The sequence below is a fragment of the Rhinichthys klamathensis genome, unplaced genomic scaffold, assembly GCF_029890125.1.
Source record: "Rhinichthys klamathensis goyatoka isolate OS25496 unplaced genomic scaffold, OSU_Roscu_1.1 h1tg000036l_1, whole genome shotgun sequence".
Lineage (NCBI taxonomy): Eukaryota > Metazoa > Chordata > Actinopteri > Cypriniformes > Leuciscidae > Rhinichthys > Rhinichthys klamathensis.
This window is the reverse complement of record NW_026606584.1, coordinates 4,724,167-4,742,077: the sequence shown is the minus strand read 5'-3', so window position 1 is coordinate 4,742,077 and position 17,911 is coordinate 4,724,167.

Below are 17,911 nucleotides of genomic sequence, written 5' to 3'. Positions count from 1 at the left end.
TTTGAATGTGACTACTGTAGGAGCACATCTGATCTCCTCTGGAAGCTGGTTCCAGCTGCGGCTGGCATAATAGCTAAAAGCAGACTCTCCTTGCTTAGAGTGAACCCTTGGTATTTCTAGCTGATGTGATCCTAATGATCTGAGTGATCTGTTAGGTTTATATTCAGTGAGCATATCTGCAATATATTGAGGTCCTAGCCCATTAAAAGATTTATATACCAGTAATAATACTTTAAAGTCAATCCTAAATGTAACTGGGAGCCAGTGTAAAGACTTGAGGACTGGTGTGATGTGTTCATATTTTCTGGTTCTGCTCAGAAGCCTGGCAGCAGCGTTCTGTATGAGCTGCAACTGTCTTATGGTCTTTTTAGGAAGGCCAGTGAGGAGTCCATTACAATAATCCACCCTGCTGGTGATAAAAGCATGCACAAGTTTCTCTAAGTCTTGATTGGAAACAAAGCATCTAATTCTTGCAATATTTTTCAGATGATAGTCTGAAAAATCAAGGCGGTCAAGAAGGTCAAGGCGGTCCACAACTGGCCTACACCTGCCACAGTCAAGGAGGTTCAACGTTTCATTGGCTTTGCGAACTTCTATAGGAAGTTAATTAAGAATTTCAGCTCTGTGGTCCTTGACAGCACTTACTAAGGGAGGAGGAACCAAGATTCACTGGGGTCCGAAGGCTGCGGGGGCCTTCGCGTATCTCAAGTGCCGCTTCACTTCCGCTCCGATTCTTGTGATCCCTGACTCAGAAAGACCTTTTGTGGTGGAGGTGGACGCCTCAGAGGTGGGGGTAGGGGCCATCCTGTCACAGAGGGGTGAGGATGGAAAATTACACCCTTGTGCCTTCATGTCTCACCGCCTGACTGAGGCCGAGCGTAACTACCACGTGGGGGATCGAGAGTTGCTTGCGGTAAAACTGGCCTTGGAGGAGTGGCGCCATTGGCTTGAGGGGGATCAGCATCCTTTCCAAGTTCTCACAGACCACAAGAACCTGGAATATCTCCAGCAGGCTAAGCGGTTGAACCCTCGTCAAGCGCGATGGTCCCTGTATTTTAATCGATTCCAGTTTCTCCTATTTTACAGACCCGGCACCAAGAATGTCAAGCCAGATGCCCTCTCTCGAGTTTACTCTCCCGAAATACAGGAGAAGCCCTTGGCATCGATTATTCCGGGGTCTAGGATAGTTGCTCCTCTTCAATGGGAACTAGAAAGAGGGGTACGAGAGGCCCTTGTCCATGAGCCCGATCCAGGCGGTAGTCCTGCCGGACGCCTGTACGTTCCTCTATCTGTTCGGGCCCGGGTCTTGCAGTGGGGTCATGAGTCGCCCTTGACATGCCATCCAGGAAGTGCTCGCACACTGGAATTCCTCCAGCGGAGGTTTTGGTGGCCGTCCATCAAGAAAGTCTACATGTCAGCGACCCCAGGGTCTGCTCCGTCCCTTACCTGTTCCCCAAAGGCCATGGTCACACCTTTCTCTGGACTTCGTTACAGGACTTCCTCCATCCCAGGGCAACACTGTTATCCTGGTGGTTGTAGACCGGTTCTCTAAGGCTGCCCGGTTTATTCCCCTGCCCAAGCTGCCTTCAGCCAAGGAGACTGCTGAGCACCTAATGAACCATGTCTTCCGGATATTTTGAATTCCCCTGGATATTGTCTCTGACCGAGCTCCCCAATTCTCGTCCCGGTTTTGGGGGGCCTTCTGCAGGCTTATCGGGGCCACAGCCAGCCTATCGTCTGGGTTCCATCCTGAGTCTAATGGGCAGACGGAACGGATTAATCAGGATCTGGAGGTGTATGGCAGCCAGTAATCCCACGTCTTGGGCCACCTATATCATTTGGACTGAATATGCCCACAACACCCTCCAGTCCTCGGCCACCGGATTGTCCCCTTTCGAATGCCAGTTCGGATACACCCCTCCACTATTTCCTGAGGAAGAGGCGCAAGTTTGGTGTTCCCTCTGCACAGCGCTTTGTCCTACACTGTAAGCGGACCTGGAAGAAGGCTAGGCATACGCTCCTTCGGACCTCCCAGAGATACCAAAGCCAGGCTAATCGCCGCCGCCGGACGGCCCCTAATTTCCGAGCTGGTCAAAGAGTCTGGTTAGCTACTAAGAACCTGCCCCTCCGGGTCGAATCTAAGTAGCTTTCCCAGAAATACATCGGCCCTTTTCGTATAGCAAGGAAAGTAAACCCTGTTTCTTATCGTTTGTTTCTCCCTCGTTCCCTTAGAATTAATCCAGCTTTTCATGTTTCATTACTAAAACCTGTCTTGTCTTCTCCCTTTGCCCCCCCCCCCCCCCCCCCCCTGATTTCGAGCCCAGCTTGTGACACATTTCTTTACTAACTTAGTTAAAATTATTCTTTTTCAGCATTGATGTTAAACTATTACAACATCATCTTGGATATTGGGGTTATTTACAGGATTTTATTGGCAACTTTAGTTGCCAGATAAACACTGTACTTAAGTGAAATTACAAAATATTGACAACATTTTGCCAGTACATTCCTGTAAATTCTACAGTACATTTTTTAAAGTGTGGAGGTCCTGGACATTGTAATGATTTGGTTGTGGTGGTGAGACAGCATTCAGCAGACAGAGTGAAAATCCAAACACAGTTTATTATCAAATGTAATCCAAGGTCATAGTCCATACCAGGCAGAGGGTCAAGCACATGTATCCAGTCCGAAATACAAATTCAATCCACAGAGGATGACAGGAACAAGAAATCCAAAACACGGGAAAAGATAAATATCAAGAAACAGGTACCTGCTCAAAATACTGGCAGAGTGTAAACCAAACAAGTAAATAAACCAGACTTCATACTGAATGAAGGCAAAAGGCATTTAAATAGACAGGGTGATGATCAAATGAAACAAGACCGCAGCACCTGAGACGCGCTCTCTGCTCCTCCTCACCACGGCTCGTCTCAGGTGCTGCGGTTATCACTCCGCCCAAGTAGCAGTGCTTCGCCTTCAGAGAATATAGTTCCCAGTATTTATACGGTTAAATATGTCTGTCTCATGTGACTTTGTTTTTTGTACACTATGTGACTATACAAATCACAACATGTAAATAGGAAAATGTTTGCTTTATTTTGTCACTTATTTGGATTATTATGCTAGCTGCAACCATTTACATCCAGTCTTTGTGCTAAGCTAGGCTAGCGGTGGGTGCGTCAAACAGACTTATAGCACGCACGGAGATGAAAAAGGTATGTATGGACTCATCTAACTCTGGGGGATAAGGTGAATGGGCTAAAGTCCCAAAAAGTCGGAGTGTTCCTTTAAGCAAATTCAAGGTTATCTATTTGAAATGAGTTATTTGAAATGAGTTATTTGGAATGAGTTATTCGGATTGAACTATAAGAGTCATCAACATCCAGTGTTGTTTGTAAACAAAGTTTGTGCCCTAGTACTGACATTAGTTTTTGGGAAACACTTTTAAGGTGTTAAAAGAGGTTTGTTTGAAAGTATTAACCATTTGAAGGTCTTTCAAGAAACACGAAATCTCTAAACTGTTTATTTTTATTTGTTTTTTGTTACTTTTTTTTATTTTATTATATTGAAACAGATGCTTCCAGCAGAAATATAATTTACTAAAGGAAGGAAAATAAATTACTAATTGTTAAAATTCAGATATTTGACAGTTATTTTTGAACTTACCTTGGGGTAGGGGCGCTTCACTTACACTATTAAGATTAGGTGGGTGGGGAGGTGAATTTAAATTTATTTTTCACCACATACACTTCAGGAAGCCACCGTGTTGACCTACTCATCTGAAGCCTACACTACCTATTCCTGTAGTTTATTCTTAAATAGTGTAAGGTAACACATATACACAACGTGCATATTGAGGCTCAAAGAACTGGAGATCCTTTCACTTTTAAGTCTTCCAGGGTAATGTTTTAATTTCCCCCTACGAGGCGAGACTTACAGTCCCGTTACATAAGTTTTAGTACATATGTTGATAATACCTATATGTAAGTATGTTGTCCAATATTATATTTGTTTATATATTTTAAATGTGTTTGTATAATTTATACTCTGTGTACTATTTGTCATTAAGATACGTACCAAATACTTTTAAGCAGGCTATTATTAAACCACTTGTTAAAAAATCTCTTGTTAAAAAACCACAACTTGATCCTACAGAATTAGTCAATTATCTTCTGATCTTGAATCTACCTTTTCTTAGCCTGGGAAAACCCAGACAATTTCTGGCAAATTTAGATTTGCTCTGAAAGTTAGTCTGGCAAAGAGCTCATTCAAGCCCATTTCCAATCCGTCGAAATCGAGGCACCAATCAGAAACGTTGGGGCGGGCTTTACACAATGACGACAGCGCTGGAATTTTGAAGCAGATTTTGTAGCCTAACTTACATTACAAAGATGGATGCCGCCGTCGAACATCACTCGTTCGAATCAGCTATCGCGTCTGTTTTAAGCGATTTGAACGTTTCCTTTTTGTTAAAAACCGAGCAAAGAACAACACTCCGAGATGTTTCTCCGCCGCTCTGCATACGTCATCTCCTTCATCGCTCTGATTGGTTTTAGGTCTATCCGCGACGTCCGTTGGTGACGCCCCTCTGGAAATGATTTGTCTATGACGCTTTTATGGAGTTACAACTGAGAATGGTCTGGTTTTAACCAGGCTAACCTTTTCTGTCAAAGATACTAGAAAAGGCAGTAGCCTATCCTCACAACTATGTTCCTTTTTAGAAAGAAATGGTATCTGCGAGTAGCCTGGTTAAAACCAGACCATTATCAGTTGTAACTGAGTTATGGTCTGGCAAAGCTTCATAGACAAATCATTTCCAAAGGGGCGTTACCAACGGACGTAGCTCAAATGCCTCTGGGCGCAAATGGATAGACCTAAAACCATTCAGGGAGATGACGTATGCAGAGCGACGTTCGTCTGTTATAGAACAACTTAGTTTGAATAAACGAGCAGACACTGGTTAGCTACTTGCTCTACGTTTATTTAAAATTAACAGCAAGACAACTAGAAGTTCACTCTGTACATGATACCCTTGGGAGATATCATTAGGAAGCATGGCATTAGTTTTTTACTGTTTTGCTGATGATACTCCGCTCTATATTTCTTCAAGCCATGACAAAACTTACGAATTCACAAAATTAACGGAATGCATAACTGATATAAAAAACTGGATGACTTGTAATTTCCTACTACTTAATTCTGAAAAAACAGAGATTAGGTTAGGAACCTGGGTGTGCTCTTTGATACCAATCTTTCATCTGAAAGTCACGTTTCTAGTATCTCTAAAACCGCATTATTCCATCTTAAAAATATATAAATTACGACATATGCTTTCAATGACAAATGCGGAACAGTTAGTTCATGCGTTCATGATATCAAGGCTAGAATATTGTAATGCTCTTATGGGTGGTTGCCCTGTATTATAGTCCATCACGTCTATTGTGATCTCAAAATTCCGGCCAGTTGAGAATACCTAGAATAGAATGTATTAGTATGTATATAATAGAATACCAGGTGGATGCTGCACATTGGTGGTGGTTGAGGAGATTCCCCCTTCTATGTAAAGCGCTTTGAGTGCAGAGAAAAGCACTATATAAATGTAATGAATTATTATTATTATTATTATTAATATCAAAATTGACTGCTGGCAGTAGATCCTTTTCCAATTTAGTACCTAAACTTTGGAACAGTCTTCCTAACATTGTCCTCTGTCAGTTTAAATCTAGACTAAAAACACATCTCTTTAAAGCCCATGGTGCAGGTTAAACACCACTGTCGATTAATGGGTACATAAAGCAGTTAAGATATGTATATAAAGTTAGAAATGTCTCCAAAATGGTGTTAAAGTCCAGTTTTTGGTTAGTAACGGTTATTTTTTTACGCGACTCGGCGATGACGTCACATGAGGTAGTCGCAGGCCAGGCAGCGGCGCGCTTCAGAATCGGTTCACAGTTACAGTTCTGATGGTTCACAGCCGAGGAGATCGATGTTCTCGTCAGGGCCGTAAAAGAAAGAGAAGTGACATTAGGGATGGGACAAACCCACCCAAATTAGCTTCGGTTAAACATGCATATAATAATTTGGGTAAATGTGTACGCTTATTTTTCCTATCGTCATGAACACAACAATGATTTCACTCGTGTTTAAATAGTTTTCCTTATAATAATGTATCATTTGCACAAAGTAAAATGCATCTGTGTAGATGAGAGAATCATCTACAGTGTATGCACGTTGTTAACTCTGTATTATGGCCAAGCATGCGCGCTTAAAATAGCATCTGAATGTACGCGCAACGCCCCAGACTTTAGACTAGGTTAGGGTGACCAACAGTCCTGTTTTCCCTGGACATGTTCTGTTTTCACGTCCTGTCCTGGCTGTTTTTTTTTTTTAATTATGAAAATGTCCTGGTTTTCAAAAAACTTCTGGGAAAGATCAGCTCTAAAGCAAAACATAGATGGGCAAACAAGGAGGATGAGGAAGAAAAACAGGATAAAGAGGAAGAAAACTAAAGATACATTTTGTTAGTTTGTTTTTGTAAGTTTGTGAGAGCTATTTTTGTTAAATTTGGAGGTATTTCTTTGAGTTATTTCTTATTTATATATTTATTTTTCTAATACAGAAGAGACATTATTTCATTCATTCAAACCTGTAATAAAACAGGCTCTGAGAAGCCTATCTGAATTTGTGTCTTGTAATATAACCATTTTCTATCCATACAGAGGAGGCATAGGCTACTTTAAATATACTGAAATTAATAAGGCATCATTGAGTAAATTTTGAGTATAATTTGAGTATCTGTTTTTCCGGGCCGAGTGTCCTGCTTTTACCTCTATCTCCGGTGAAAATGTTGTTTGCAAACGTAGCTGACGACGAGTAGGCTCGTCATGTCTTCAGTGTGATTATTGTTGATAGTGCTAACTAGTTTTCCTCGTGACTGTCATTGACACCGTCAGGCTTACCGGGAGAGGGAGTGAGTAGTAAGCGTCTGTGTCGCTGTGTTTGACAGGTGTCTGTGTGGGCGGTGTCGTCCCATGGAAACTGTGGTGGAGAGCTTGTGTTGTAGGGAGGTGAGCGCGTTCTCTTACGAGAGTATCTCTCGTACTGCGTAATAGCTTACGCTAGGGGAAAAACTCTTTTCCACGAGATATTGAAGCCAAAAATTATCCTTAATTTTTTATTAATGTAAAACGCTTTGCAGCAGCAAGCAGACATAGGCGAAACAGCTCGCGCGCCTATTGGTTGCTCTGCAGCAAATGCAGCAGCCTATCGAGAGAGACTCTGCGTGACGTAATGACCAATGGGGGCAATTCGCGCCCATATCGTCACGTCCCGCCAGAAGGGGCGTGGTCTCACCCTATAAATATGCTCGTTAGGCTGGTACAAGCTGATTTTTATCTCTTCAGCGACGCACACGCATCGCTGGATCCGGAGTGAGAAGCCGCGCCGTCGAAGCAAGCCTTTCAGCGGGACGAGCTCTGGAGTCGCTGGCCTCGCCGCCTTCAACTGCCGTACCTGCTGCGCTTTCCGGCGTTCTATATCCTTTTATACTCTGTGTGTATTTACTCTGTTGAGAGTGTTTGCTCGCTTACTTGACGCGACTCACACTTCTCTCACAAAAGAGCTGCGTCTTTTTAAAGATGCCTTCCTGTGGCTCGTGCCGCGCCCCGCTCAGCGATGGAGACCGGCACGTCATCTGTGTTTCCTGCCTGGGTGAGGATCACGCGGCTCTCGCGCTCGCTGACGGCGGATGCCCTCATTGCGAGCTTTTGCCTATGGTGACTCTGAGGACTCGCCTGGCATCATTCTCCGAGCCTTCACCGCAGCCCGCCGTGGTGCCGCGCCGCAAGAAGCGCCGCGCCCAGCGCGCTCCCGAGCTTTCTCCAGCCCGCCAAAGCTCGCCGGTTCGCCCGCCGGCTTCGCTCGAGTCGCCTGCCGCCGCGTCCATCCACGAGTTTGACGAACCCACCGAGGCGTGTTCTCTTCTGGCATCCGATAGCGAGGATTGGGCGAGCTCCGTGGACCTCCCCTCCGCTAGCGTTTCCCGCCAGACCACTGGTAAGAGAGCCGGCATTGAGACTGAGCTGATGCGTCTGCTCTCTCAGGCCGTGGAAAGCATCGGCCTCGATTGGGAGGCGCCCGCGCAACCGCCGCGCAACAGGCGAGCTCTGTGGACCTCCGCCTTCTGTCCGCGAGTCGTCAAGGAAACGGGCCAGCATCAAGACCGCGAGCCCTAAAACCGCGGCTAGCTTTCTTTACGTTATAAGAAATCTACCCCGCCCCCCATGGGCGTGCGTCACCGGCAAATTAAAAATAAGTGTGTTTTAGTCCCCGCCGAGGCCGGACTAATCTCCATTTCTTAAACATTTCTCAGCTCCTAGTTTGAGCGGCTGAAAATGTCATTATTGCAGCAATGAGCCTGTTGTATAACACGCACACCTGCATACAAACGCCGACACACACAAAACTGTGATGACGCTCTCTTATCTGCTTGCGCTAGTGTAGTTCTCCCTGTGGCCCAGTGGCGGAACCCGAAGCTTTCATGCGAGAGACCCGTGTTCGATCCCGGCTCTCGCAGCAGATAAAAATTTAGTCTCGCCGCGGCCAGACTTCCACCAAAAACTTTTCGCTCGTTCAGTTCCAGAAAATGCGACTGTTCCAGTGTATTTTGCAGTAAACAAGCTGGTACCACGGCCCGCTTGCCTGCACATAAAGGCCGTTTCCACGGCGACCCAGAAAAATCATGTAATCATTGTATTTCTGGTTTTCCGGCCACAGCCGATGGTGTTATAAGTGTAATAAAATGCTCACAGCCCAGTGTTCATTTCTACAAACAAACACAGCCCGCCACGGTACAGGGCTCGCACAAATGAAATCGACGCATGTCAATTGTGCATTAAATGTAGTAAATGTGCCCACAACCCAGTGCCCACAAACACTACCACGGTTTCTGTAAAACGAAACCAACACAAGTCTTCCTAGCCTCCTAGGAAATCGACGGTGTTTCAGTCTCGCCGTGGCCAGACTTCCACTGAAATTTTCGCTCGTTCAGTTCCAGAAAATGTGACTGTTCCAGTGTATTTTGCAGTAAGCAAGCCAGTACCATGCCCGCTTGCCTGCACACAAATGCTGTTCCCACGGCGACCCAGATAAATCACATAAATGGTGTATTTTCTGGTATTCCGGCCACAGCCGATGGTGTTATGAGTGTATTGAAAATGCCTACAACCCAGGGCTCATTTCTACACACAAACACAGCCCGCAAAAATGCAGGGCTCGCACAAACAAAATCGCCTCATGTCGATTGTGCACTAAATGTAGTGAATGTGCCTACGTCTCAGTGCCCACAAACACTACACACCACATGTCCCACGGGTTCTGTGAAAACGAAACCAACACGCATTCAGTCAGCTCAGGCCGACGGTGTTTTTCAGTGCAGTAAATGTGCCCGCTGTCCTGCGCCCACATTCACTCACAGACATGTTAAGCCCCACGGGGCTCGCCCCGCTCTCTCTCCCTCAGCAAACTGCTATAAGGGTTTTGAGCGCGGCCAGGCTGCCCGCCGCGATCGGCGCGCCCCCCCGCCTCACACACTGTAAACACAGTGTCTGCGTTACAGCACGCCGGAGCTCTCTTGCCGTCACTATGTCTCGGCCAGAGCCCAGATCTCATTCTACCCCTAGCTATTCACGCGAAAGTGTGGGCACAGCTTCCTGGGGTATCAGAATGGGTGCTGAACACTATAAATAGAGGCTATTCGCTACAGTTCGCTCGACGTCCCCGCCGTTATACGGCGCGCGTCGAGACGACGGTGGAAAACGAAGTATCTCATCTACTTCGAGCCGAGATAGCGAAACTACTGAGCAAAGGTGCTATAGAACCTTTATCTCAAGCTCAGAGCAAAGGGGGCCTACACAGCAGATATTTTCTGGTACCGAAAAAAGATGGAGGTCTCAGACCCATTTTAGATCTGCGACAGCTGAACAGAGCGCTTGTGAAGCGCCAGTTCAGAATGCTTACGACCAGGAAAATCCTCGCGCAAGTGCGCCACGGGGACTGGTTTATGTCAATAGATCTGAAAGACGCCTATTTCCAAATACAAATGGCGTCCCATCACAGGCGATTCTTGAGATTCGCTTTCGAGGGCCAGGCATATCAATACACAGTCCTGCCGTTCGGCCTGTCCCTAGCACCTCGTACATTTACGAAGTGCATGGACGCGGCGCTCGCACCCCTGAGACTTCAGGGCATGCGAGTCCTGAACTACTTGGACGATTGGCTGATTCTAGCTCGATCACGATCGGAGCTCATAGAACACAGGGCCGCATTACTCGAGCACCTCGAGGAGCTGGGTCTCACAGTCAATTGGGCAAAGAGCTCACTGTCTCCCAGTCAAAAAATTTCCTTTCTGGGAACCGTGTTGGACTCGCTGTCCATGACAGCACGCCTGTCACCAGAGCGCGGGCTAAATATTCAGCGCGGCGCGAAATCCTTCCGCCACGGCGCGATAGTTCCGCTCAAAAGGTTTCAGAAAATGCTGGGGCTGATGGCCTCAGCAGCCTCTGCACTCCAGTTGGGCTTGCTCCGCATGCGCCCACTGCAGATGTGGCTGAAAGCGCGGGTTCCACCCAGGGCATGGACAGCGGGTCTGTTTCGCCTCAGGGTCGACCTTCAGTGTGTTTCAGCTCTGGAACCTTGGAAAATAACCGACTGGTATCAGTCAGGTGTGAGTCTGGGGACCGCTTCGAGTGTGAAGGTGGTGTCTACGGACGCCTCCACCTCGGGGTGGGGAGCGCTGCTCGAGGGCAGACCGCTAGCTGGCCTGTGGTCAGAACGGGGAAAGCTCCTTCACATAAACTGATTGGAGATGATAGCAGTCGACAAAGCGCTACAGCGTTTTTGTCCCCAGGTAACAGGCCACCACGTCTTGGTCCGGTCGGACAACATGTCAGTGGTGGCATACATAAATCGCCAGGGCGGCGTCAGGTCACGAAACCTTCACAGGCTGACGGAACGCCTCCTGGTCTGGGCTCAGCACAACCTGCTCTCACTGAGAGCAGCGCACGTGCCTGGTCACCTGAATGTGGGACCAGACAGACTGTCCAGGAACAATGTTCCAGCAGGGGAATGGTCGCTGCACCCGCAGACGGTCCAGCTGCTGTGGAAAACGTTCGGCAGAGCACAGGTGGACCTATTCGCGTCCCACGAAAACGCTCATTGCCCGGAGTTTTTCTCGAAAAGCAAGGACGCGCTGGCTCGTGTTTGGCCCCGCTGCCCCCTATATGCTTTTCCTCCTGTCTCGCTCCTGCCTCAGGTGTTGGAACGAATCAGGGAGAACGGATGCCCAGTGCTGCTCGTAGCTCCGCTCTGGACAAACCAAACGTGGTTCCCTGCCCTGATGCAGCTGACCAGCACTGCCCCATGGCCTGTACCATTAAGGAGAGACCTCCTCTCTCAGGCGGAGGGCTCGATTTGGCACCCTCGCCCGGAGTTGTGGTCCCTGCACGCATGGGCCATCAACGGGTACCCGCTAGCCTCCCAGAAGGAGTGTTAAACACGATCGCGCAGGCTAGAGCTCCGTCTACCAGGCGGCTCTACTCCTCGAAATGGTCTGTTTTCTCTGCATGGTGTCAAGCCCAGAGCTTTTCACCTGTGGAATGCGGGGTTTCGGAAGTGCTTTCCTTCCTTCAAGAGCTACTGGATAAGGGTAGGACCCCATCCACGCTCAAAGTATATGTGGCGGCCATAGCAACGTTTGCAAAACCGGTGTCTGGCCAGTCGCTGGGGAAAAACGACTTAGTCGTGCGTTTCCTTAGGGGAGCTCGGAGGCTGAACCCTCCCAGGCCCCCTTCAGTCCCGACGTTGGACCTTTCCACGTCCCTGGAGGCCATGAAAGGCGCCCCGTTCGAGCCAATCCAGCTGGTGGACATGAAACACCTGTCGTTCAAAACAGTGTTTCTCATGGCTCTCGCTTCAGTGAAGCGCATAGGGGACTTACAGGCGCTTTCAGTAAGCGCGTCGTGTATGGAGTTTGGGCCTAATGACTCGAAGGTCATTCTCAAACCAAAGCACGGGTATGTCCCGAAATCCCTCAATACACCGTTCAGGGGCCCAGGTAATTTCCCTGTCCGCCCTTCCGGTTCTCAGTGAGGAGGAGGATGCGAGTCTCCTTTGCCCCGTCAGGGCATTGAGAGCTTATGTGTCACGCTCGTCTGTTTTCAGACAGACGGAGCAGCTTTTTGTTTTGTTTGGCGGGCGTTCCAAGGGACTCGCCGCCTCAAAACAGAGCCTATCCAGATGGATAGTGGATGCCATTGCGCTCGCTTACTCTGCGAAGGGCCTACAGTGCCCCTTGGGTGTCAGAGCGCACTCCACGAGAGGCGTGGCCTCTTCGTGGGCGTGGTCGAGCGGGGTTTCCCTGCAAGATATCTGTACGGCCGCGGGCTGGGCCTCGCCGTCTACATTTATAAAATACTATAACCTGGAGGTACCCGCCTTACAAGCTAAGCTTTTGGCGGTCTAAAATTCAGTGCTATCTGCCCCGCTGTGCGGCCCAGATGCTGAGTTTACTGCAGCCCCATGGGTGTTGACACACGTATGGCCACCCAGATCAGGCTGAAAGCTTTCACCCTGGCTGCGCGTTTTATTGTCATATGATAGCCCCGCTGGGTGCTTTTTTATAGGGAATGACGCTTCCAGCCTCTCTTCCTCCACTCTATGTGAGTTTATGGTGATTATGCACTACATGAGCCCTGGGCTTCGGCCCCCGGGACTTTGGTGTTGGATCCCTGTACGCACGGCGTGTTGCATTGTGTTCCCCTAGCGTAAGCTATTACGCAGTACGAGAGATACTCTCGTAAGAGAACGTACTCGGTTACTAACGTAACCTCGGTTCTCTCTAGAGAGGGAACGAGTACTGCGGATCTTGCCGTGCTTGGAATACGCTCTGGTTCGCTTCAGCGATAAAAACCAGCTTGTACCAGCCTAACGAGCATATTTATAGGGTGAGACCACGCCCCTTCTGGCGGGACGTGACGATATGGGCGCGAATTGCCCCTATTGGTCATTACGTCACGCAGAGTCTCTCTCGATAGGCTGCTGCATTTGCTGCAGAGCAACCAATAGGCGCGCGAGCTGTTTCGCCTATGTCTGCTTGCTGCTGCAAAGCGTTTTACATTAATAAAAAATTAAGGATAATTTTTGGCTTCAATATCTCGTGGAAAAGAGTTTTTCCCCTAGCGTAAGCTATTACGCAGTACTCGTTCCCTCTCTAGAGAGAACCGAGGTTACGTTAGTAACCGAGTACGTTTTGGCCGCTGGTCGAGGACCTCACCCCGCGGCCAGCAGATGTAACGTGCCTAACGCAGCATCCTGGATATGAGGCATAATGCCTGAATCCGTTTGTGCTACACATAGCATACTCACACTTCATGCAGGATAATGGTCCCCTTCAAGCCAGCACGCACGAATATGTTCATGGTTTATGTTTACTTTACCTTTTTATTTTTTACACGGAGTCCTTTGAACAACAGCTATAGGTGACAGGAGATGTGTTGCATATGTAACCGGCAGAGTAGTCGCTTTCTGGTTGAAGTTTGTCCCTCTGCAGCTATGGTAGCCCCCTGACGTCACCCAGTTAGCCGTGAGTGGCTAAGCAACTCATTTGCGTCTAGGCCAGTTCCTATAAAACAGTCTGCACTGTTGGGCTTAGAGAGTCTCTGGTGTTTAGAGACATTTTCAGTCTGTTACTGCTTGGGTATGTGGTTCTCCTGTGCAACGTAGGTGTTTGACTGATTGCCAGACGCTTCCGGGTAATCGTGCTGTGTATTACTGAAGGTATTATTTGTGCATTTTATTGTTAATCAATACGTGGGTGTCACTGTTGGGACATATGTATTTTAATGAGCACATTTGCGCACAGGTCTCGGGCAAAGCACCCGCCAGGTAGCTGTACCGCAATTAAGCAGCAACATCAAGAAGGTAAATGTTTGTTTATTGTGTTGCGAGTAGATCCAGTGTGTTAGGACTAAAAGCGTTGAACACCTGTAAAATGAGTGTGACTGTGTTGCCCTGACTTAATGCATGGCTGTGTTTTATTGTCAACTCTTAATATAAATGTATTTGATGAAAATGCTGTGTGTATCAACTGTGATGTAGGTTTGTGAAGATTGGCGCAAAGGGCTGTTTTTCCACTGTGTCAGTTCAATTGTCAACATTGAGGTAAAATAAAATAATGTTTATGAAATGTTTGCGATGCTACGTGACGTTTTGCGATGCTACGTGCTACGTTTGCGATTACACATTTGTGCATGTGTAAATCCAGCACTAATTTTAATGATTTTGTGTCTGCAGGCAGATTGCTCCTGCTGCTTTGCCTTGCCTAAATTACATGTATTATTAGTTTTGTTTCTTTAATATATTTTTCTTGGTTTTGTTTTTTTTGAGTTGCGCAGTGGTGATTTCCACCCACTGCTCTGTTCGATCGAGGCGGTGTTGGCTGTTCCAGCATTTTAGGATCTGGTCCAACTGAAACTACTCTGCTGGCGATAATAACTTTTCTGTCTTTACCCGCCAGAGTACCAGGGGGCTGTTCACGAGAGGTTCCTGGGTCCGTCTATGCGCACGGTGTATTATATTGGTAAACTGCACTTCACCATATATTGATTGAATCACTATTTGCAGTGGTGGTGCCTATGTATGTGTGCGTGTGGTTGACTTTAGGCATCAGATTTCAGAGCACGGTTGGTGAGTTCCACGCTATTTCTGGACAGGTAACCTACCCTGACAGCAAACCAACATTTTTCTATTAATTTATACATCATTGCTGGTAACAGCCAACACCAGTCTGGGTCCTCCTCGTTTGCGGTCAAGCCTCTCCGCTTGTACTTCCCATGCCCATGGGATGATGCTGATGCTATTGATGATTTTAATTTTTATATGATGGCTCAATAAAACGTTGTTACCTTTTGTACGTAAAACACGTCTCTGTATAGTTTCATCTTGGGTGCACAACCACGAACTTGTTTGCCTTCTATTAGAGATTCCGTAGTTAAGTACCAATATACATAAATCTTGGTGTGCGAGGCACCAGGTGGCGTAGTCGATTCGGTTCGGAGTCAGCCACGCTCGGGTCACACATACACAATAAACATGCATCAGAGACGTTTCCAACTTACTTACAGAGTTTAAAACTTAAGAATCTTTCCTACTTATCCCTAGGCAATACCGGTACACTGCGTACAGGCAGGCTATACGCTGGGCTTATGGAGTTTTAGGCAGGAGTATAAGAAGCCTCTCGTGTGGTTTCAACCATCAGACAACAATTCCAAAGTCGTGACCAGACCTATCAGGGCTTTCAATCGCCTCGTTTGGATGAAAATGAATAAAAATAATAATTGCTTATTCTGTTGTGATCGCCCAATTGCCCTCAAAATGTTATAAAGTACACAGAACACATGAATTTTTATAAGAAAAAAAAAACAGTTTATTGGCATTGCTTGTAAGGGTTACTAAACATTTACTGAACAAGGACAAAGATTACTGAACAAAGACACAGGTTGCAAGTAAACAAATCTATATAAAAAAAAGCCCACTGATGAAGGGCTAGACCTGAAACGTTTGCACATTGTTTCTTTTGCCTGCAATAGTGTGGTCCAGAGCCATAGAGAGAGAGAGTTACGACACTCCCATAGACCGCCATAGGAACTCTGGAATGAGGAAGATTTTTTGAGACGGCTGAGGAGATTGTTTTGGTTTTGGATTCAGATTTTTTACATTTTTAAGATGGAGTACGATGAAATGGATGAGCCTGTCCTACTGACATCAAATGGCAGAAGAAAACGTTGTTTACCTCAAAACTCTTCCCGTTACAAGGCAAAAGAAAATCGGTACAGTGGAATGTTACTCTGTTCTACTTGATTATACAATACACTATTTGAATCGCCAATTCTTTTTTGCCAATGTGGTTATACTGTGTGAATCGGGGGGAGGCTTTTGTCTTTATTCAGACAGGGCAGAAAGGTGACTGCAGAGAAATGGGGTGGGATTTGCAAATAATCGCAGATCTCATTCAGCCCCCCTGTAAAGAGGTTTGTCTACTGTTTAGTTTTGAAATGAATGTGCTCTAATCTTTTTCAGTGTTTCTAGTTACATTTTTAGTGATTTTACAGCTATTTACTATGTCTTGTCCCAAAGAGGTGGATTTAGAGGTTTTTGTGAAAAAAGCACAAGTGGATTTAGCTGTTTTTGACGCAAAATAAAATAAAATTTGTTAAAAATCACTGAATTGACTAAAGTGACATTTTTGAAAAAAAGTTATTTTATTCACTGACTAATAACCTTATCAGTACCTTAAAAATGAAACTACTGGACGTGAACATAGGAGCCTGATAAAAAATGCTCATTTAAAGAAAATAAGTCTGACGGATTTAGAGGGTTTTGCATCTGAACTCTTCATATATATATACACACACACAATTAATATATTATGTGTATGGGTTAAGGTTAGTTATGTGTGATTCAAATATACATGTGTACTGTACATCGTATACATGTATTTGTGTGTGTTTTCTGATATGGTTTAGTCTATGATTAGGGTAGGATGAAGGGGTACATTAGCCATACTGAAATGAATCCCGTTAACAGTTATGGATCATGTTTAGGAACATAGTTAATTCACTCATTAACTATCTCTCCGGTTTCATTTTATGTTAATAAAGTTTATATTTACCGAACATTACTGCAAATTTGTACATGGCATGCACACTTATATTTTATGTTGGTTGTAATTCTGAACGGACCGCCTCTCCAGACCTCTTTGCGTGATCACGAAGGTAGGCTAATGGCTGAATCGGAATTTATAAGCAAGATCACGGGAATCAATAGCCTAAGAAAAAAAGTAATGATTTTGTGCAAAGTAAAACCAAAGCAACAGCACACAAAGAAAAAAACAAAACATGCAGAATGCAGGAAACCACCACTAAATGAGATGACATGGGACAGAAGGAAAGAAGATAACTAACAACTAAAATAAATAAATACTTACAACTAAATCATTGGACTTGTCTGTGGAAAGAAAATAATGTGAAATTAGGTTCTTGTAGCGTGACTGCCGGGCTAGGTAGAGGCTGACGGCCTCCTCAGGAACCTGTTTGAAGGATTTGGCGATGGGGGCGGGTGCATCAGGACAAACTGGCGCTAACCTCTCGAAGAGCTGCAGGTGAATTGGTGTAGCTTTCCCGAAGGGCCTTCATTAATGATGTTGCATAACCTGCAGACATAATAATACTTAGGTAGCTAAACTCTGAAGTGAGAAGTGGATAAACTGTTTCTGACATAATTTCAGCGGTGGGTAAACTGCGTTTAGCCTCCACTACAGCCCTGGCGACACGGTCACGGTCAAATGTGAAAGAGAACCGTAGCAGTCTAACACAAAACGCAAACACACGATTGTGAAAGCCGCTTGATGATCATCACCACTGATCCAAACACTAGCCATGAAGCTTTCATGACGATATGGACATTTACTTCAGGGCAATTTTGTTTTGGCTCAAATTCATGAATCACGAAAAATGCTCTTCTAATGTCAGAGTGATCGTGATTGTAGTGGAGGCTGTGTCAAAGGGAACACGGTAGCTATACAAAATACACACAGAGCTAGCTAACACGCAGCATTTTGTAAACATTAACGTTAGCATGAACTTACCGTGGCAATATCTCGCTTGCGGCAGACGGTGTCTCTCGACCTCGGGACAGGGCAAGCAGAGAGGTTTGCATTCACAGACGGCATGGCGGTAGGAAGTAACTTAGCCATCCTCTCACTCTTTAAACTAAGTGAGACCATCTTGGCATCCCCTGAGTGGTAATCCTCCTCTTTGAAATGCGCGCTGCATATTCTCGAGTAGGCGGCGACAGA